The sequence below is a fragment of the Castor canadensis genome, chromosome 4 (genome assembly GCF_047511655.1).
Source record: "Castor canadensis chromosome 4, mCasCan1.hap1v2, whole genome shotgun sequence".
Lineage (NCBI taxonomy): Eukaryota > Metazoa > Chordata > Mammalia > Rodentia > Castoridae > Castor > Castor canadensis.
The window spans coordinates 120339499-120363173 of NC_133389.1; the positions used below are offsets into that span (position 1 = coordinate 120339499).

The window sequence follows — 23675 nt, forward strand, 5'->3', positions numbered from 1 at the left end:
ACATGTCAGGGTGGGAGATAAGCAAGTTAGAAATATTTCCTTTACAATGTTTATCAACACACAATTGCTATGTGGGCCACAGAAAATCATGAACTGTGTATACCTCTTCATGAAAAATTGCTTCCAACAACTGAACTGAGAGATTTAAGGATGATACATGTCAAAGGTAAAAACATGTTTCTTTTTCAACCAAGAAAGGGTCATGTGGTGATGTTCTACTGCAATAACTTCATGGCTCTCTTGCAAAAGGACTGATGCATATTTAATCACTGTATCTAATGGATGTGAGTTTTCAAGTCACAGTTACCCATTAGGAAAGTGCTTGCTCTGGTTCAGCTGAGCACTCTGATTACATTTCCTGACTTTGTGGTTTCAGAGAAGCAGAGCTGATGGAGAATTCCCTGGCTGACCCATCTTTGTTGTGGGGAAGAGAATACAACCAGAAGATCATCCAAGTGAGTAGACTTGAGAGTTAGGTAGAAAGAACTCATGGATTCACCGTATTCAAACCTTAAGAGATAAGTGCCAATGTGGTGAGCATTAATTTTCAGAGATAGGATTATTATTATTACAAAATGTTTTATCCTTCTTTATTAGATGGGAACAAGTTTTATTCTGTAATTGTGAATAATTTCCATAAAGCCTATCATCAACATAATCTGATATTGCCTAGGAGCCTAGGAATATTTTCATATGCAATGACACTTAAGTTCTTTTTATATTCCAGAATACTGTGATATGTTTACTGTTATAAAATACAGTAAAAAAATAAAGGAAAAATGGACTAGAGCTAGATTTTATCAAGAACACTATTCCTTATTGTCCTCCTTTATGGCATATTCTTAAGGAACATACAGAATGTTAAAGTTATATTTGATATCTCTTGGAAATAAATCCTATGCATATAAAATGGAAAAATCCTAATAACTTGGAATATTGGTTAAGTTTCCCTATCATAACTTGAATGAAGTGTCAGATTTACATGGTTCTACATTTTAAATTAACATAATATTGTACGTATTCATCATGTACATGTTTTGACATGTATATATACAATGTACATACACAATGTACTATGTCTAGCTAATTAACAAATGCATTACTTCATATGGTTATAATTTTGTGGGGAAAGCACATAACATCTAATTTTTTTACATTTTAAAACTACCACATGCCTCCACTAACTGTACTAATTTTGCTATACAATAAATTTCTTGAATTTATATCTAATTTTAATTATGTATCCTTTGAGCTTCATCTTCCCAATCCCTCCTCAATAACTACCCACTTCTGTTAACCACATTCAACTCTCTACTTCTGTGAAATCAACCTTTCTTAAAATTCCATGTGAATGAGGTCATGCAGGATTTATTTTCTGTGCCTTGTGTATTTTACTTAACATTATGTTTGCCAGGCTCAACCATATTCTTGATTCCTTATTTTTATGTTGAATAGTATTCCATTGTGTATATAAATCACATATCCTTTTATATTATTTGCAGTGCTGGGGATGAAACCCATGGCCTCGCACATGCTAGACGAGTGCTCTACCACCAAGCTACAGCCCCAGCTCATATATCACATTTTCTTCATCCATTCATCCATGGATGCACACCTATAGTGATTTTCCTATCTTGGCTATTGTGAATAGTGCTGCAATAAGTGAAGGATTATAGATATCTTTCCAAAATAACTGATTTCCTTTGGATAATGTGGGACTGCTGGTTCCTATGGTAGTTCTGCTTTTAATATGTTGAGAAACCTCCATACTCTTCCATAATGGTTACACTAATTTACTTTCCCACTGAAAGTGTGCAAGGGTTCCCTTCCCTTCTCATCGTCACCACATACTTGTTATCATGGCATTCCAACTAGAGTGAGGTGATGTCTTTTTGTGTTGTTAATGTCCATTTCTATAATTAGTGAAGTTGAAGATTTTCCACATGTCTGTTGAACACTATTATGTTTTAAACATCATAATAGAAAATTTATAGCAGATAAATCCATACTGACTGAATAATACCCTTCTAGAGATTGTACTGTTGAATAAGCATTTACATGATTGATTTGTGCATTCCTTTGCCATGAGATATGAAATAACACATGTACAATGTGACCTAAATAGTAAGTTAAGTTAAAAAATGAATCACCATGGCAAATCAATGATGGAAATAAATGGAAACAATAAGCCTACTATAAAAGCAGGATGCAGGAAGAGTAAAACTAAGAAATCAAATGCTACGTGAACACGGACCATAACTTCTGCATTCTTTGTATGGATTTAGAATTTTAAATAGTGAAATTTCTTTAATTCAAATGTCCATAGTCTAACTAAAGCTACTAATAATACACATTTGTATACATGTTTTGGTTTGAAAAATACATTTACATGGCTCATTCATTCATTCCAGATATATTTTAGAGGACCTATTTGGATTATCATCTTCAATTTCAGAGATATTTAACTTCAAGTTCAGCATACCGTTAAGTTGAATAGCTGGGTATAGGACTTCTAATCTTTCCTTAAATTTTTATATTTATTTATTTATTTATTTATTGGAACTTGGGTTTGAACTCAGGGCTTCACACTTCCTAGGCAGGTGCTCTACCCCTTGACCACTCTGCCAGGCCTTGTTTTTATTTTTTAAAAATAAATATACCCACAGAACTAAAAAGTATCTATAAAATGAAAAGTAATTCTCTCTCTCCATTCTCAGACACCCGAATTCCTGCCTGATAGATAACCACTATACTAATCCCTTGTATATCCATGTGTTTCAACAGCAAATATATACACACAGTATTTAACACCTTATTTTCAATTTTCATCATTCAGAATTTTAACCTGGAAATCTTACAATTGCATAAATTTCTGTTAAAAGGATGTACCAAAATTATTTAGTTATTCCTTCCCTGTAGAACATTTAGTCTGTTTCTCAAGGTTACATAATTATTTTCTCATGCATAGTTTTACAGTGTGAAGTGATGTTTATGAGACAAATGACTACTGAGACTGGAACTGCTGAGTCATAATTGTATTTGTATTTTTAATTTGGAAAAAAAATTGGCAAATTCCCTGTCTACTGATTCACACACTCCTCAAACATGGTCAGGGATTATTTGCATTTGTCTTCAACAGAGTGTTTTATAATATTTTTTCCTACTTTTGCAATTCTAGGAAGTAGAAAATGGTAACTCTTCTTTGCTAGAGGGGAGACAGTAACGGGACTTGAAATCCAGGCTTGTGTCTCCAACCCGCTTTGCTCTGGTTATTTCAGAGATAGGGTCTTGCTTTTTGCCCAGGTTGGCCAAAATGGTGAGCTTATTTCATGCTTCCCTTTGTAGCTGGGATGACAGATGCACACCACCACATCCAACTTTTTCTCCCCAGGAGATGGGGTCATGAATTCCCTTCCTCCCTCCCTTGGACTAGACTGGAATCAAGATCTTCTCAATCCCAGTTACCCACACAGTTTGGGATGGCAGGTTGTGCTGCACCATGCCCAGCTCCTGTTTGAGATGGAGGCTTCTGTGAACTTATTGCCTGGGTTGGCCTTGAACCTGCTCTTCCCATCTCAGTCCCCCAAGTAACTAGGATTACAGGCATAAACCAGGGATGCCCATTCCCTGCACATCTTGTCATCTTTACTGCTATTTTCTCTTATGAATGAGATCAGAGAAACTTTCCTATCTTTAGAAACGATTTGTGCTTTTTTCTGAGTACTGTTTTTATAATGAGTTTTAAACAAAATTACTGGGAATTTCTAGCAAAATACTAGAATTGCCTTTTTTTTCTGTGGTATGAGATGCAAATATTTTTATCAGTTTGTAGTTCATTTCTTTTGACTAATGGTAATTATTCCCTTCAATGTATTTTTTTAGTATTAAATTGAATTCTTCTTCAATGGCTATAGTGTTTACACAAGCTTTGAAAAAATTCTAATTTGAGATTTTGAAAATTTTCCCACATTTTCTTCTAGCACTTTTGTGATTTACATTTAAATATTTAATTCATCTGAAATGTATCGTGGAATAAGTTTTAAGATTATGATAGGAATTTATCCATATGGTTACCTAGGTATCTCAATGACACCTACTAACTGATATTTCCACTTACTTATTTGAGATGCTATCTTTATCATTTTCATGTGTAATTATGTTTATTTCTAGATATGATATTTTCCTTCACTGTGCCACCTCCTGGGCCAGTATTACACTATTTTAATTACTCTAATTTCATAAATTGATTTAATAGTTAGTGGATTAGTCCTATCAGATATTACTCTGGTTTTTGTGTTTTTTTCTTTCCTAGCTAACTAGAGTAAGCTTATCTGATTTCAAAGAGGAAAATTTTTATTTTTATTTTTATTAGCATTGCAGTCAATTTACAAATTAACTAAAAAGATATGCTATATGTTATGAGTTCCTTTCTTAATATTTCTTCTTTGGATTAGAAAAGTAAATATACCATCACAATGAGAAAAATGAGCTGAGCTGACTACCCTCTGATATTAAGCACATCTATAAATTAAATGTAATAATGAATATTTAATCAATAATTTTAATTAGATATATTCCTCATTATTAAAATTTTGCCTTCATATTTAGCATTATATTAATCACACTAAGAAATTCTTAAAATGACTGTTAATTTATTAGAAATGGTTAATTTGGTGGTTGATAAACAGCTTGGGAAAGACTAGTTCAATATCCCATGTCCCATGGCACTTGATAGTATTTGAACAATTGGTATGCAAAAACAATCAAGATGTATATGTGATAGATTAATAGTTATCAATCTATTTCTACATTCTTTGATGAGAAAAGCATTTCATAAGAGCCTGCAATGACTATAATTTAAGACAAAAATTATTTCTTTAAGCATAGTTTTACAAAATATAGTGTTCCTCAAATTCATAATAATTAAAGATCACAATTTTTAATAAGTTTATTACACTGGATAGTAAGAGCATTGTCAATGATTTCTGGCATATCTGAAAGCTTAATAGAAAAATTCATGAAATTTCATCTACACATCAGGTATGATGGAATTTGAGGAAGTATTTCATAGCTCATATTAGATTTTATCTCCCAGCTACTTGGGAGGCTGAGGCAGGAGAATGGAGAGTTCAAGGTGGGTTTGAGAAGCACAGCGAGACTCTGTCAAAAAAAAAAAAAGGTAATGCATCCAGAGTGACAGAGACCTCAATTCAAAGTCCATCTTTACTGCTTACTTGATTATGTCTTTGGAGAAGTTCACTCACCTCTTTAAAGCTTGCATTTTCCATTAGAAAACTGGGCTGAAAATGGTTATCTATGATGTCATTTTAAGGATAAAACATGAAACACTACAATATAAGTAGCATTACACACTCCACTCCACAGTATATATCACAACATACTATGGATGGTCCATGACCAATGATTGAATTATGATCTTTGACTTAATGATGGTGCAAAAGTGACATTCATTCAATAGAAACCACACTTTGAATTTTGATCTTTTTCTGAGCTAGTGATACGTGATATTCTCTTGTGAAGCTGGGCAGTGCAGGGAGCCACAGTCCCAGTCAGCCACACAATCTGGGGTATAATCAATGAATGCTCTACAGCACGCTGTGTTACATAGCTATGATAGTCCATAGATCAGGTGTATGAAATCCATTTTTGGCTTATGATATTTTCAATTTATGTTGACTTTATCAAGGCTTAACATCAAAAAAGCGTTGAAGAGAATTCATATAACTGCTATTATTAATGATATTTATCAACTTTTATATGTTAATTTTATATTACTCATGTTCTTGAAAAGGTAATATATTTGGCTACTTCATGATAGATAAACTTTTGTATTATATATAAAGAACATTTTCTTGTTCTTTGGTGATTTCGTTATGTTGTTTCATACATACATATAATTCACATCTATAATATCCACACTTCCCCCCACACATCCTCTCCTTCTTTGTGGTTTACATATAAATATTAAATTCATATGAAATGTATCTTGGAATAAGCTTTAAGACTATGATCTGAGTTTATCTTTATCCACATGGTTACCTAGGTATCTCAATGATACCTACTAACTGATATTTCCACTTACTTATTTGAGACACCACCTTTATAATTTCATGTGTAATTATGTTTATTTCTAGATATGATATTTTCCTTCACTGTGATTGAACTATGCTAACTACAAAAGCACAATAAAATGCTTCCTACCAGGAGATGGCAATATATGTTACATACAACCATTTTAGTCCCTGCCAACACAAGTTTCACTAGTCTACACAGTACAAGTTGGATGTGCGTGTTGATCTTAAGGTGATTAAAAGTATTAAATCCATCAGGTTTAGCAAATGCAAATATATCAGTAATATTTAATATTTAATAGACAAAGACACTGGAATGTGATGGGAACCAAAATAAAAATAATAAAAGTGCAACAAAATATTGAATGTCTCAAGTCCAAATATGATTTAACAGTAGAAAGAAGTCTTTGGGACTGAGCAGGATTACACAATAAACTAAATGCTGATTTCAGGAAATAGACACAATACACAAGAAAACTTTAAAAAAAAAAAAAAGAGGAAAACATTCTAGTACTCGAGAGAAGAGTTTTCTTCATTAGCCATGGATGGCCCAGAACTGAATGCTAAAACAGAAGATGGCCGGCATTCAGTCAAGGTGAAAGCCAAGCACAATGACAACTGCTGATGAAATATTCCTGACAGGTCTGAAATGATTCAGTAGACTCAAGGCTCTTTAATTCAATATTAAAACAAGTGAGTTAACAAGTAGCATGCATGCCAAGGATTCTTTGCATCTTGTGTGCAGACATTGTCAAAATATTGTAACATCTAATGGTAAGATTTTTGGTGTAGACATTGTTTCAGGACACATAATAGCAGTGTAAAGGGATACTCTGGTTGTATGCTTTTAAAGGAACACTTTATTAAGTGAAAATCCATCAAAGGATAGTAAAATATTATGGAATTAATAACAGGAACTTGTAAGCAAGCCTTTCCATGCTAACCTGTAAGGAACTTTTATGTTTCATTTTCTCTGCTTCTTCTTGGAATTAGAAGATATAATTAATCTGGGAATACACTAATGCCTGTATTATATTGTTCAAACATAGTTTACATTTGTTGTTTAAATAATATTGAAAGGATAAGCCAGGTGTCAGTGGCTCAGGCTATAATTCTAGCTACTCAGAAAGCAGAAATCAAGAGGATCATGGTTTGAAGCCAGCCCCAGGGAAATAGTTAAAAAAAAAAAAAAAGCCTGGCAATGTAGCTCAATGAGTAAGAGCATCTGCCTAGAAAGTTTGAGACCCTGAGTTCAAGCCCCAGTGTTGTCAAAAAAAAAAAAAAAATCAAAGGATGAAGGGAATGAGCTGGGCACAGTGCCTCCAGCCTGTAATCCTAGCTACTTCAGAAGCAGAGATCAGGAGAAGCATGGCTGGAGGCCAGCTCAGTCAAAAAGTTTGCAAGACCCCATCTCAACCAATGACTTGGCACAGTGACATGCACCTGTACTCCCGTCTATGCAGGAAAGCAGAAATAGGAGGACTATGGTCCTGGTTGGCCCCAAGGCATAAAGTGAGACCCTGTCTAAAAAATGACCAACACAAAAAAGGGCTGTCAGAGTGGCTTAAGTAGTTGAGCACCTGTATAGCAAGTGTAAGGCCTTGAGTTCAGAATCTGAGTATCAACCAAAAAAAGAAGGGAAAAAAAAAAAGATGATGGCAATTTTTTAAAAAGGTAAATTAAATATATGCTAGCATTCCTTGCTTTCTAACATTTTGAGGAATGATTTTTAGAGTCTTATAGATGTAAATAGTTAAGAAAAATTTCAAATAGTGGCCACAGAATAACAAGTGATGAGAAGAAAAAAATTTCTGCTCTTCCTTAAACTTTTCTTCAGGAGACTTGGATTTTGACAGTAATATTTAGACAAGAGCAAATACAACAATCCAATGGCAAGGGTACTTTACATTTATTTCCAGACTTTACTTTTTTTAACCACAGCTCTAATCAATGAATTGAATAGTTGATTAAAAAAGATATTCACATGTCATATTTTCATGGCAATATAAACCATATTCAATCACCTTGAGTTTCCTTAGTCACCTTTTTTCATTTGGTGATAGCTATGCAATGGGAAGTTAATGTCTGCTGACCTAAGCTGTACAAAGACTAAAAGAATAAGAAATATTTGTGGGTACATACTCTAACCTACAATCTTTAGTTCTCAGCAACAAACTGTGCTTCTAACAAAATTAGTGAAAAGTTAGTATCTTCTCTAAGAATTAAGGAAAAGAAGAGAGGAAGCCTTCAAACTGGTTTTATTAAAGTGAATCTAAGAATACAAACAGTAGAAATCATTGGTTTCTTGACAATTAAGAGAGTTCATTAATTGCCTCATGTGTTTACTCAGGTATTACTGAATTTCCATTCTGTGCAAAGTATTGTGTGATGGTCTGTAGAGATTATAACCATATCAAGACAGCATCCATGTTTAACTTAATCATAACTTCTAATAACTTAGATTGGAAATACAGTACATGAATTTTTTTTTAATTTGCTAGATAAAGTACCAAGAGGTCCTAGACACTTTGCAAGGAACCAAATCCAAACATTTTTGAGCAATAGGATTGGTCAAAAGATGAATGAACCCTACCAGTGATTATGAGAACATGAATACATAATATTCTTTCACAACCAAGAATCACCCCAGGTTGATGGTATACTCTTTTAACAGTTTAAGAATTTGAACCTATCTCACAAAACAATACAATACTAGAAGTGGACTATTCAAAGAGAAGGCAAATATTCAGAGTTAGGCATATTTAGACTAAATATCTGAGCTCTGGGAATAATGATGAAGGGAAGTTGGAGATTCTCAGAACACACAGTAAGGTAAGAACTTTATCAAACTCATCAATTGATCATATACCTACACATAAGAGCTAAACTTATAAAACTCTAAGAAGAAAAGAGGGATAAAACTTTAGGATTTTGAATTTAGCAATGATTTCTCAGATATGTCATCAAAAGTATAAGTAAAAGAGGAAAAAATAAGTAAATCAGATTTCATCAATATGAAACCTTCTGTGCATCTCGCTATCTGAGAGTAAAAGTAAGAAAATTAAAGTATTTACAAATCATATCTGATAATTGATTAATATAAACAACATTCAAAGGACTAAAACTAAACATAACAATAACCTGACTTGAAAACAACCATAAAACGATGCTCAGAATCACTTATCAGTAGGATATTATCAAAAGAGAAAATAATGTTGTTGAAAGTGAGTCGAAATTGGAACCCTTGCACATTGCTGGTGGGAATGTAAGAGAATGCAGCTGCTAGGAAATCTGTATGATGGTTCCTCAAAAACTTAAACCTAGAATTATCATATGATGCAGAAATCTCACTTCTGGATATAGAGCCAAAGGAATTTTAAGCAGGTTATCACACAGATATTTGAATACCAATGTTTGTATTAACATTGTTCACATTAAGGCGGAAACAAAATGTGGTATATACATATAACAGAATAGTACACATCCTTAAAAGAGAATACAATTCTGAGCTACGCCACAACACAGATGAGTCATAAAAACATTACACTAAGAATAGTGAGTCAAATAAAAGGACAAATGATTCCACTTATAGGAGGTACTTAGAATAGTAAAATTCACAGAAAAAGGAATTAAATGGTTGTTACCAGGTGCTATGGGTAAGAGGAATGGGAATATTACTATTGAATGTATACAGAATCAATCTGAAATGAGGAAAAGTTCTGAAACTGGATGGAGGTTATGCATGTACAACATGTTGGGAATGAATTTAATGTCTTTGAATTGTATACGTAAAAGTGTACATGTTATATATATTTATATTATTAATATTTTACCATAAGACCTCTTTAAAATTCATAAACATTTCCTGAAACTTGCAACAAAGAGAGAGTCAGTAGATACCAAAAAGTCATGGCAGCTAGCAGCGTGTGAACACTGAGAGATTGGGGGTGTGTTTCCTGTGTTTATATTTGAGGAGCCATAGCCCTTTCTATCTATATGAATGATAGACATAAAGATTTATTACAGTATGCAAAATATTACTTTATTCTCACAGTGTCTACAACTGTTTTAAGTTTCTGGAATTTAAAGGATTTAAGATACTCTTTTAAGTTTAACCTTTGTCACATTAACTCCTCCCCCTTTTTTAAACAAATTGGTAATAAGGGTTTTGTGTTTTCAAGAAACTTATCTATTGCAGGTGAACTGGGAGAATAAAACATTTACATATAAGTTACCAAAAAGTGTCAAAAATATTTTGTATGGGAGTTAGGGGTTTCTTAAGCATTTATTCTGATTGTGTCCAGAAATGGATTCAATTAAAATAAGGCACATTTGTGCCTTCTCAAAGTTTATTCCATTCTTGTCATTGTAGCACTGGCTTATCTGAACAATCTCTAGACAGGGTTAGTAATATTTACAAAATTAAGGAAAAATCTTCATCTTCTACTATTTTCATCCTTATTTTCTGTCCTTGCTTTCTGCAGTTCAGCCACCCTAGCATCCTTGATGCTCTGTAAGCATAATGGCTACTCCTTATAACTGGAGCAATTGGCTAGTTACTTAGCTTGCTCCCTCACTTCCTCACCTCCTTCATGTTTCTGCTCAAATATTGCTTCTAAAAGGGTCTTCTAACCATCCTTATTAACTAGTACCTCCTTCCTTCTATCTTCTCTGTCCTGCTTTATTTTTCTTCATATTTCTTACAGTACAGTCATGAAGAGCAGTGAATATTATCATTCAAAACTCTCATCAAATATCCATGTTTTGTTCACTGCTGTGGCTACAAATAATGACTTCAGTAGCTTCTCAATCCAAATGTCCTGAAGGCAGGGAGGGAATAAAGGAAGTGGAAAAGAAAAAAGGGTTATCTTAAATTCTAGGAAACAAATACATGCTGAGAGTAGTCAGGCTGAGCCTTCTGAGAGCTGCTCTGAAGAGACTTGGCATTCCTTCACCACTGCCTTTAGGGCCACTGCCAGGGCTTTCCTTTCCACAAGCCTGGATGCCATCTCCTGACCTACACATTTTGGAGGCCAGCTGGATGGGGTTAATGATTGATTACCATTTCAACACAGATCAATCGGAGATTTTAGCTTTTTTTTTTTTCTTACCTACCAGTCCACTCTTTTTTTTTTTTTTTCCTTCTCTTTTTGGTACTGGGAATTGGCTTTCAGCTTGCTAAGCAAGCACTCTACCACTTGAACCATGCTCTCCCCGCCCCAGTCTTTTTTTGTTTTTATTCCTGTTTTCCACATAGAGTTTCTAATGGAAACTTTGTCCCAGACTGACCTTGAACCTTGATCCTCCTGTCTCTGCTTGTTGAGGGACCACAAGAATGTGCCAACAAGCACTCTTTTTTTCCTTTCCTTTTCTTTCTTTCTTTTTTATTGAAGTCTGGTCTCACACTTGCAAGGCGAACACTCTTACCACTTGAGCCACTTCACCAGCCCTTTTTTGTGATAGGTTTTTTTTTGAGATAGGGTTTTGTGAGCTATTTGCCCAGGCTGGCTTCAAACCGTGATCCTCCTGATTTCTGCCTCCTGAATAGTGAAGATTACTACAGGTGTGAGCCACTGACACCAGGCCTCCAGTTCACTCTTAAGTGAACCCTCCAACTGATAACCCTCACTCATTTTTAAGAAATGATTTGGGATTTAACATTTTTAATGAGCTCACTTGAGTAAGTGTTAAAATATTTTGATGCATTTGTACAAATAAGGCTAAAAATTGTCATCTGGAATTGGTGAAACGAAACTAAGGTGGAAAAGAAGCAGAAGTGCTGTTCCTTTCTGAGTATGAAGTAGAAAACAAAACGATCTTTTTTTTTCAGGACCTAGCAATGACACAAAGCTATTCACCAAATTATTGTTAAGTTATCTTAGCCATTTTTAGAAAGTAAGTTTCAGTGAATAGATTTAAAAAAATTTGATCACATAGTTGTACCATTTATTTATGAGGAAGAGCATATAAGATAGGCTTATCTCACTTAGTTTAATGTCTTCCAAGTTCATCCATGTTGAAACAGATGGGAGGATTTCCTTTTTTTTCTTAGACTGGGTATACTCTATTGCATATATATCACATTTTCTTTATCTATTTGCCTTGATGAATCTGGGGATTGTTTTTCGTAGTTGACTATTGTGGTTAATGCTTCAAAGAACATTGGAGTATAGTTATCTCTTTAAGATCCTGATCTCAATCCTCTGGATATATACCTAGGAGGATTGCTGAATCATGGTAGTATGGAAACAGCATCCATACTGTTTCTAATGGTGACTACATCATTTTACATCCCTACCTATAGTGTACAAACATTCCAATTTTTCTATATCCTCACCTAATACTTTTTTTTTCTTTGATAATGGCCATCCTACCAGGTATGAGATGATATTTCATTGTCATTTTCATAATACCTTAAGTGTCTAATCCAGAAACACTATAACAGATTGACATAGAATTCAGGGGTCCAATTTCCCATGGTTTTGTTTTGGTTTGTTTGGTGGCACTGGGTGTTGAACTCAGGGAATTGCACTTGCTAGGTGGGTGCCCTACCGCTTAAGCCACACCTCCAGCCCTTTTGGCTTTGGTTGTTTTTTGAGATAGGACCTTGCTTTATTGCTGGGGCTGGCCAGGACCTTGATCTTCCTACATAGTTGGGATGATAGGTATGCCACCACACCCAATTGTAGGATGAGATGGGGTTTTGCAAATTTTTGCTAGGATTACAGGCTTGAACCACTGTGCCTTCCATGTTTTTTAATATCCCACTTGAAGTACAGCATTTCAATGAAGAACAGATGTTAAAAAAATTATTTTTTTACAAAAATTATTATAAGCATAGTATAAGATAAATTTTATAAATTTGTCTTAAAAACTCTTAAGGTCTAATTTCTTGAATTACTAAAGTTAAAAGCAAACATTAATTGACAAATAATTGAATCTTTGAAAACAAGTAATATGATTCAGGTTACATTTGAATATATTAATTTGTGATATTATAAATATTTATGCAACTCTAATTAAGGATATCTAAAGTCCTTATTTCCAGGATATAAAACTAATTCAAATGAACACTGTCTTCCTTTTTCCTTATCTCCTTTTAAGAATACCACTCTTTTTTCTTCAACTCTTGACTACTTTGAGAAAGTCCTTTTTTTCATAGTTATTCTGTCATATTGAAACAAATAAAATATTCTATTGGTGCAGAATTCAGTAGTATAGTGACACTCCTAGACCAGGATAGCAAAGTCAACTTCTAAAAGATTAATTGTACCCTTACTCTTCAAACTTCCAACTAAATCTCAATTTTGGCTTAACTCAAATGCCACACAAGATTCAGTATGTACAGTATGTAAGATGAACACTTAATCTTTAAACTTTGTTTTATCTTATTCTCTAGTGTTGTAGTTACATGGTTTTCACTATTTAATTGCAAATATAGATAATTTTAGCTCCATTATGTGTTAAAAAGTCTTTATAGACTACTTAGTAGCATAGTCACCAGGTGTATCTATACAAGGTAAGGCATTGTGTTTTATGGGGAATATATATATATGTTTATTTAAAAGAAATATTTTATGGGGATTATATATTATACATCTTTTTATTTAAAAGAAATGGATGCATCACTCATACTCAGTGACTACTGAGACTTTGGAAAGGTTATGCAATTTCTGTGCCTTAGTGTTCTGATCTGAAAGGATTGTGGCATGTAAAGAGAGACCTTGCAAATTGCTAGTGCTATACTCAGTGTAAATGAGATTATTATTATTAGTCACACCAACAAGATATACATTTTACCATCAGTATTTTCTCACATGACAGGGTTCCTGTTATCTACTCATTTTTTACCTTTATGATATTGCCCTGCCCTGTCTCTTGCCACACATAATCTGTTATTCTCTGAAACTGAAAAATTGTGGATTTCTGAAGAAAACAATAAACAAAATCTTCCTAAAATATTACCTTTACTTGATGACTACTTTACATGCTTCTGGTTTTTATTAAGTTATCACTAACAAAAAAAAGTAAGTAAAAGGATATTTTGGCAAATAATTCTCTTTATGCGCAGAGATTTTATTTGGTTCTTTAAATATTTGGTTATATTTCTGATGAATAAATTACTGGATCAAATTTGATTTCCAGGTATATGGCTTTAAATTTTTCCTATAAAAGTAGATATTAATTGTAAGATGCTCATATAATAGAACTTCTGGCTGGTAGAGCAAATTAAAAAACATGAAAGGTACATAGATGAATGTTTAACAAATTCTTCATTTTGAATATCCTTCCATGTTTTCCTACTGATCACTCTTTAGATTCTATAACTGTCTGTAAAAATAGGTAGGAGAAAGAGCATTATCAGTATCCACTGGAAATAGATTTATAAAAGTAACAAAGACAAACTGGATTTGAGAACTTAATATTTGACTAACACAACATGGTGAGCAAGAGAAATATCTGGAGTAACGTGTTTTTATTGCTACACCAATTTGAACACAAATTTCTTTCTGTGTGCTTTTAGCATTTGTCAACATGTCGAATATAGATTCTTAAACCTAGAAACATTTTCAAAGGCACTTCTCTGCATAGTCATTCCATAAACATTCATTCCTGAATGTCGGTCAAAGGATCTCATGGGATTATAAGATTCTTGCTCTCAGTGGATCCTGGAAGATAGTACTTCTTTTCTCCTTACATGAATTACCATGAGCCAAGTTTGCACATACATGAATCTATATAGACATATATATGAGTCTTTATACACATATGTGAATATATATGTATATGCATATATATACATATACAAATGTGTGTATATATATATCTATATATACATATATAGCCAAGTGTGGTTGTACACATCTGCAATCCTTGCACTCAGGAGGGTTGAAGGTCAATCTGTATTACATAGTGAAACTGTCTCAAAAAATAATAGTAAGGGGTATGTATTATGTTGAAAAAGAAACAAATACTTCACTTCAGCTTTGTAATATTTTATTCTATGGGAGGATTATTTAAGTTGGATATCACTGGGCACACGAGTTATCCCAGCTACTTGTGAGACAGAGGCAGGAGGATCTAGAGTTCACAGCTACTCCTCACAAAGTTAGTGAGACCATATCACAAAAACAAAAATAAAAAAGAAATCAAGAGTTGAGATGTACCCAAAACAAAAAACAGAATGGACTAGAAAGAATGTTGATTTCTTTAAATCATCACTCAGAGAAAGTTAAGGCACATTTATCAATAAAATATTCTATTTATCCTATTCAAGATGTACTAATAGCTAATAAATCAGCCTTATCCCGAGTCCTAAAGGAACTACTGTCCATTGGACTTAAAAGAAGAATCATTTAGTGAAGTTTAAGCCAATTCATGAAATAAGATATTTTATTATCAAACATTTCTCCCACTTCATCTTATTTTACTTATCTATATGGGATTGAATGTCTACACCTATTTCTTTTTGAATTTCTAAAGTTTCACCCCCTCAAAAAGATGACATATTTTAAGATAGTTACTTTGGCCTCTAAAACATAGTTTGTGAGCAACTAGTGAAAGTTGTCAGACTCTAAATCCAGTGAAATCATCTTTATATTTTTAAAAACAAAAAACACCAGATGATCTATGGAGTCTAATTTGGCATGTAATATATACAAAAATTCATTTAAAATCTCTATGACATTATTGTACTTATATTTTAACACATCTGTCTAGTCTCATTAATCCTTCTTTAAAAGTTTAATCTTCCAATAATTTGTACTAAATATTTGACCTGAAAATGAACTGTACAATGTAATATACATCAAATGTTTAGAAGAGGAGCTGTCAGAGAGGAGAAGAAAGACAAAAAATCAGTTTTAAAACGTAGTCACACTAGGGCAGGATGTTAGGTTAATGAGAATGTAAATGTACCCACTCTCTCTAAATTTCCAATGAACAATCATAGGTGAATTTAGTTTTATTGTACTTTGATAAATGACTCAGAAAGCTTTGCAGAAAATGCAAGGAGATGTTTTAAGGAAATGTGTGATCAATAATAATATTCTCAAATACTTGATACAACAAAAGGAAATCATAAAACGAATAGCAATAAAATGATAATGGTAGGTTTTAACAAAAATATATGACATTTTTTGCTCCCAGTTACATGACTTTTAAAATTTAAAAGTGTTCCATTTCCTCCATTAAAGAAGTAATGACAGCATATTTTACTTATAATAAATTGTTGTTTTAAAGAAAGAAGAGGAAAGAACTATTTTCCCAATGGGGCTAAAAAGATATAAAATAATTCAATGCTATACATATAGACAACTCAAATTCATCTAGGGCAGAATTATGTTTCCTGGCACTGTTCAAGGCATTCCCTCTTCCTTCCCCTTTATCATTGTCTGGCATTTGTCCTTATTACCCATAAGGGTTTCAGTCCTGCAAACTTCATTCCTCTTTCAGCTGCCAAGAGCTGATGGCTTTCCCTGTTGCCTAAAGCCATTTCCTTCCAGCAATGCAGAGAGGAAAGAGTAAGTAAAACCTTCAGTGAAGAAATTTCATTCTGTAGGATGGCAAGACACCAAAACAGTTCTCTCATATTCCACAAACTATGCTACACACATTCTCTGAATGTTCCCGTAAATCCTCGTGCAAAAATTATTTTTATAAAATCTTACAAAACTCATTTTATTATGACCATGCCATTTCAAATGGTGATTTATCTGCATATAGTTCTAGAAGCCATACCACTTCCATAAATAAACTAGCTAATTTACTCTAAAATGGAGGATCATCTTCAATTAGTGCATAGATATATATACTCCAACCCTTAGCAGCAACCACAATGTGCCATTTTAATGGCAAATTTTGCAAAATCCCTGGTGACAATTCATGAAATAATTTCATTGTTCAAAATGAAACATGAGTGCCAAATTTTCCACCAGGAAAAAACCCATAAAATAAAAAACAAAACCATAATAAACCCACACAGAATATGGTTGGTCACTTACTAGACAAAAATGTTATTAATCAAAACTGGTCACCTAACTGAAAGATAAATTCTCAACCAAATACTAACAGTGAAGCTATTTGTTTGATTACTATCTTTAAGTGTAGTCTTGAAAAATAAAGGGGCTGGCGAGGCTTATTGCCATACGTAGTGTCTCTATGAGTATATATATTTTTATGATACTATCTTCAACCAGTATAAATTTTAAAGCCTTCATCTCTGCCCCAATAATAGTGATGAGTCTTCAAGACCCACTTCTCTCTGAACCTTCCTTAGTGAGTGCTTTGGATTTCTGAGTTAATTTCTCCTTGTAAATACCAACTGTGATCATATGGACACTCGATCTATGCTTCAGGCTCATTTCACCAGGCTTCCATCAACCTACCTCACCTATATTTATTTAAAAAACAGTATTTTAAATTTAGTAATTTGACTGATCCTCAAATTCTTAGTTAAAGATAAAGATGTAAACATAATAATGTCATCATTGTAGATTAGGAATCACTCATACTAAAATCATATTTGTTTATGCACTCCAATTTTTCCTTAAAATATATTGTAATCCATTTGTGGTCACTGCTTTCATAAGAATATATTATAATCTATTTACCTTTGAGCACATTAGTGCCTACTCTGCTAAAAAATGGAAATGCATCTCAGGATATTTTAATTTTACTTCTTCAAAAACCATAGGACAGAGTTGTAAACAGACTGGCTGTGCAAGGAACTCAAAAATTTGAATCACAAAAATGCATGAATTTCTAAGATTAATGAATGCCATGGTGAAGTAATTGATATATTTATGCATTAGTATTTGCAGAAATATCTACAAACCCTCTACTAGTTTATTCCAGGTACTACTCTGGAAACTGGGTCAACAGTAAAGATGTTCTCTGGGTTCCCATTGAGCATTTGGTACACAAATCTGCAAAATACGTGTATAGAGTAATAAGCACTATAAAGGAAACAAATGAGATATCAAAATCAAGACTAAAAGTAGATAACATACTTTGACAAGGTGATCAAGAATGATCTCTCCAAGACAGAGACCTTTGAGCTGACATTTAAAGTTTTAGATGAAGCTGGACATGCAAAGAGGTAGGGGAACAGTCTGGGTATTGGGGACAGCACTTGAGATGCCCTTTGGGAATGATATTGCTTCATGTGCTCCAGGTAACTAAAGACCAGTGTGGCAAAAGCACATAAGTGACAGGAAGCTGGGTTCTGTTGAGACTGGAGAAAGGGGACATATGGGAGAGTAAACTGTATGCTGAAAGGAGATTGTTATTGTTGCTCAATCTCGGTTTCTGTTTGTTTCTTATGCAGTCATGAGTTAACGCGTATTTTCAAGGGGATACATGGTAATATTGCTTTGAACAGAGAATGAATTAACAAGAAAGCAAATTTTGAAAGTGGAGAGACTAATGAGAAGGTTGTAATAGAATTCCAGGTAAATTATGATGATGACATGGACTAACTGGTGGCAGTGTGTGATGCAGAAAAGAGTGCAAAAGAGATACATTTAAAAAGTATGATGGAATAGAGACATGATTGGGAGATGCCATTGATGGATCTGTATATAGGTGAGAGAGAGATGAAATGGGGTCAGCAGGAAGAGAGGACAATTAAAGGTAACTACTACACTTGGCAAATGGTGGAGCCACTAACTCAGAATATGAAGATTTAGAGAAAGACTTTGAGGTAGTGTTTTAGTAAAAATCATAAAGTGATAACTAGAATGATCTATTTGTATTCATAAACTTTAGTTCTTTACAAGGTCATGACTTTTCATAAAAATGTCATATAAATTCTTCTAGCATCTTTAGTCATTTCATAACCTATAGGAATAGAAATTCAATAAATATAAGTTTTTATTATCCATGTAAATGTAAATTATGTTTTTCCCTTGTCACAGAGAAAGTGGTTGGAAACATTAAGTAAAGTGACTAGGACACCACTCATTCTTCCCCCTTTCTTTTTCTTTGCTGCGAAAACTCACCTCAGCAACAGGTAGCAAAACACAAAAGCATTACCACAGGTAAGCTCCCATGATTATCTGAGAGCCCTAAGAGAATAAGGAAGCACAAAGAGACTTTTTGGCAGAGAGCCATACCTGACTCAGCTTTCTTCTATAGAAGCATCAGGTACCCTGTCAGCACAGCTCTGCACCATAGGATACATAGAATATTGTATACCCAGCTTCTGTAAAAACATGTCTCTGTATTCCATGACTGTAAAATGATTTACTTCTAAAAGGAAACCTTCTTTAAACACCTACAAACATTTTAAAAATGTATCTCAAGCAAAATGATTATTAATTGAGTAGATGGTATATCCTATGTTACATCAAATGCCATATTTTTGTCATGAGTGAGATAGTCTAACAATAATGAGAATGCCACACATAGGAATGAGATAAAACTAGATTTTGAATGTTATTTTAATCCTACTTACCATAAATTCTAAGAAACTGAACTCTAGTTTAAATGTTTTCAAAATAGTGTGAAAAAATTTTGAAGACTTTTCAATAAAATAGGCAATTTAATAACTGGGTCTGGATTGCTGGTTACATATAGTGGGTTTCATTGATGTGAAAGCAAAAATAATGAAGACATATTTTAAATTACCAAAACAGAAAGAAAATTAACTTTCTTCCCTTCAGAGGGAAAGAAATAGGAAAGAACATTACAGTATTTCTAAAAAGAACTGAAAGTCCCAACACAGACTTGGCACTCAGTGACTTAAGATGTATTATTTGTTTAAAAGCTTATGTTAATTTGCTCTTTATCAAATTGAAGTGGACTTTTAAAACAATTCCCCTCAGTTTTTCTCTCATTAAGACTGCCATTGGCTTCAGAGGAGATAAAATTTACTGTGAATCCTAAAACTAAAAAAGAAAATAAATAAATAACGTGTTTTGATTACAAAATCTGGCATTCATGTTTTTAGTTTGATAATCTTTCTTTGATCTGTTGTCTCTAATGTAAGGAAAGAAAGTATCTGAGCTTTTTTTTTCTAAAAGTGCATGACAGTTCAGACGAAGTGCATAAAAAATTCAGATGATTCTGAATCTCCTCTCAGTCTCACTATGATGTGCTTATTTACTTGAGGAAAATAAACTGCGTTGAGAAATGGGCTGAGCCCTCTTCCCCACTAGTATGTGTGCTTAAGGGAGGCGGCGCTTTTCGGATCTCCCACAGGTAGTATCAGCTTAAGCTGGTTCTGCGCGCTCAGCTTTGCAGATGGGGACTCTACACATGCTTTTTGCTGGTAAAGTAATATGAGCTGCCCCTGGTACTGAAACCCATTTAACAACTCTGCTAGAGTAGACAGAAACAATTGAAAGACAGTAAACCATTAGGTATCGCGACCTTTCCTTTCCACATTTTCAGGACCTCGCATGAAGTTCGCATGAGATCAAAACCCCAAAGAAGCAGTCTTGTTATTAAAATAGTTGTTTTTCCAGCTCTTCCTACAATTTCGAAGACCACATTACCAAGGTTCCCCCCTCTCCACTTTCCAAGTGGCGTAAAACAGGGTGTTCAAAATGAAATTAATGTGAAAATGGACACAGGTGGGTGTGGCAGTGAGGCGAGAATAGGCGAGAGACTGCTAGCTTCCCTTCCCAGGACAGCACTGGAGCCAGAGAAAAGGCACTTACCTGCGACCTTTCCCGCAGATCATGCCCACCCAGTGCACCTGCAGAATCTGGCTCCAGGGAGAGCACCGGCTGCAGAGACGCTCCCTGGCTCCGAGCTTCTCAGCTGCTGCTGCTTCCTTTTTTGCCTGGATCCTGTTGCTCAGCTGGCGCCCGCCACAACTATCCTCTGGTTCCCAGGCTAACCCAGTCCCAACCAACCGAGCTGACGGAATAGCAAACTAGAGAACCCCAGCTGGAGCGCTGTCCAGGGCCTGCTCGGAGACTGCGCCCCTACTTGCTAGGCGCGCCCAGGAAGGCAGCGACCCCGCCCTCGGCGAGCCGCGCTGCTCTTTGGCCTCCACTCCTCCTTCCGCACCCGGTCCCCACCCTCGCTCCCTCCCTCCACCCTGCGGGAGGCGCAGGGCGGGGACCAACTATGGGCGCGGTTGTGGCGATGCTGCAGCCTCTTCGCTGGACACTAGTTGAAGGCAGAGGAGGGGGTCGCGCGACCTCGAGCCCAGGGCCACCTCTTTGGGTGGGCTGTGTGCAAGTATGAGCTCAACATTCAGAATAGCTCTTCCCTTCCCTCACTCCGCCCCTCCTATCGCCTTCCTCCCTTCCTGCTCAGCAGAATCTACTAACATTTCCGAGAGGCCACTTTGTGAGGCTGGGTGGCAGAGCCAGAGAAAAACTCCGGAGCGGAGTAGCTGAAGAGACCAATGGCAAAGGGCTGGGGGAGCGGGTGGGGAGCCAGACAACATCGCATGGCTGTGCCTCCTAGGCCCTGAGCTCTGGGATTTCAGGCTGGGAATTGGTTACTTCCTTAGGATTATTTTTTTTAAATAATCGATCTAGTTGCAGTGCAGCTTTCCAGGCAGGCAAAAAATGCATTTCCTTTCGAAGATGGAGTGAGAGACAAGAGGTTGTCATAAGTGGGGAGGGAGAGTCTGGGAAGAATCTGATTTTGCCAGACTTCGGATGCACTCATTGCTCATCTGAATATACAATTACCCATATGGGTCCAGAATTTCCGAGATGGTACGAACGACGTGAAAAAATATCTGTTTAACTAGGTGTGTGTGTGTGTGCGCGCGGAGAGGAAGAGCAATGAAAACAGAATTGAATTTTCTTTCTCAAAGAAAGAAAATTTCCACTAAGGGACGAAATCAAGGGATGGCACTGGGGCAGGCTGGATTTCAGGATTGGGCCTTATGAAAGGGCAGAGCTCTGCTGGCTAGACACTAGAGACAGGCGTTTGTAGCTACAGTTGTTTTTTGCTCCCACATCTTCTATCATGGAAATGATGTTTTTTAGTGTTAAACACAGAGGATATGAAGCCCTAAGGCTTACCTTTCCCTGTGGCTTTCTGAGCTGCTGGGGTTTGCCCTGGGATTTTGTGCCTCACATTATTGACTTGAAAGATGCAGTTATTGAAGGAAGGAATCTTTCAGTTTTGGGGGCTTTACTCTGGAAGTGACAGTGAGTCACTTGGGGAAGGTTCTCAATATCAAGTCACCTGCGCAAGTCACCTCTCTTCTCTGATTGGTTGCAGATATGAGAAGAAGAGTTCAATTGTAATAGGAATGATGGCAGTTTTAACCAGATACAATCAATGCCACGTTCTTTTTGCAACTTTACATTTTAAAGCAGTTAATGGCTTCAAAGCAAAATAGAGAGATTTCCTACATCCTTCTTGCATACCTAGATAATGCATAACCTCTTCCCATTATCAAAATCCTTGACCAGAATGATATATTTGTTAAAACTAATGAATCTGCTTTGACAGCACACCATTAACATTTGGATTTGTGGATTTTCATTAATCTGAAATCCACAGTACACAGTAAGGCTCACTCTGGATGTTTTACTTCTACGAGTTTAGACAAGTATATAATGACATGTACCCATCATTATAGCAGATGGATCCACCATTACATTTTACAGAGTAGTTTTCACTATCCAAAAAATCCTCGAAATACCATCTATTCCTCCCTCCTAACTCCTGGCAACCATAATATTTTTAATATCTCCATAGTTTGCTTTTTCCAGAAGGTTCTATAATTGGAATAATACCGCATGCAGCTTTTTCACTTAATAATATATGTCTAGGTTTGCTCTATGTCTCTCCAGGACTTCATAGCTGATTTCTTTATAACACTGAAGAATATTGCATTGTCTGGACGTGCCACAGTGTGTTCATTCCCCTACTAAAGAATATCTTGGTTGCTTCCAAACTCTGGAAATTATGATTAAAGATGCTGTAAACAGTTTTGTGAAGGTTTTTGGGTGGTCATAAGATTTCAACTCCTTTTAGTAAATACAAGGAGCACTATTACTAGATAGGATAGTAGAGTAGGTTTAATTCTGTAAGAAACATCCAAAGAAGCTGAACCATTTTGTATTCTCATCACCAATGAGTGAGAGTTCTTGTTGCCCAACATCTTCAGCAGCATTTGGTGTTGGCAAGTGTTCTGGATTTGGCCTATTCTAATAGATGTGTAATAACATTTCATATGTATTGATTTTAATTTATAATCCCCCAATGATATAAAATGTGGAACATCTTCTCATATATTTATGTACAGCTATAATATCTGTGGTAAGGTGTCTATTAAGTTCTTTGACCCATTTCTAAATTAGGTTGTTTGGGTTATTCTTACTGAGTTTCAAGAGTTTGTACATTTTAGGTGATAGACCTTTAACATATATGTCTTTTGCAAATACTTTTTTTAGTCTGTGCCTTGCCTTCTCATTCTGATGATATTGTCTTTTGCAAAGCAAAACATTTCACTATAAATGAAATCTAATTTATCAATTTTTTTCTTTCATGGATTATGCCTTTTGTGTTGTATCTAAAATGTCATCACATGAGCTAAGGATGTAGCTCAGTGGTAATTACTTCATTGTTTACTTAGCAAGCACTAAGCACTGAGTTCAATCC

At 35.0% G+C, this 23675-nt stretch overlaps 1 protein-coding gene and 1 long non-coding RNA gene across 6 annotated transcripts in view; one reads left to right on the top strand and one right to left on the bottom strand.

Annotated features, from left to right (window-relative positions):
* The window catches only part of LOC141422581 (uncharacterized), a 188481-nt gene extending 184660 nt beyond the window's left edge, over window positions 1-3821 (top strand). For both annotated transcript variants that reach the window (XR_012447229.1, XR_012447230.1), the window contains exons 10-11: window positions 377-455; window positions 1503-3821. This is a non-coding gene — a long non-coding RNA (uncharacterized lncRNA). The remainder of the gene's footprint in view (window positions 1-376; window positions 456-1502) is intronic.
* Scn9a (sodium voltage-gated channel alpha subunit 9) overlaps window positions 1-21479 on the bottom strand; it is a 138973-nt gene extending 117494 nt beyond the window's left edge. For 2 of the 4 annotated variants that reach the window (XM_074071014.1, XM_074071013.1), the window contains exon 1: window positions 20756-21477. The gene's annotated coding sequence lies outside the window, so the exon portion shown is untranslated. Of the gene's footprint in view, window positions 1-20755 lie in introns of all 4 variants that reach the window. The other 2 variants (XM_074071016.1, XM_020156909.2) reach the window with 2 other exon arrangements.
* Between the last annotated feature and the right edge of the window lie 2196 nt (window positions 21480-23675).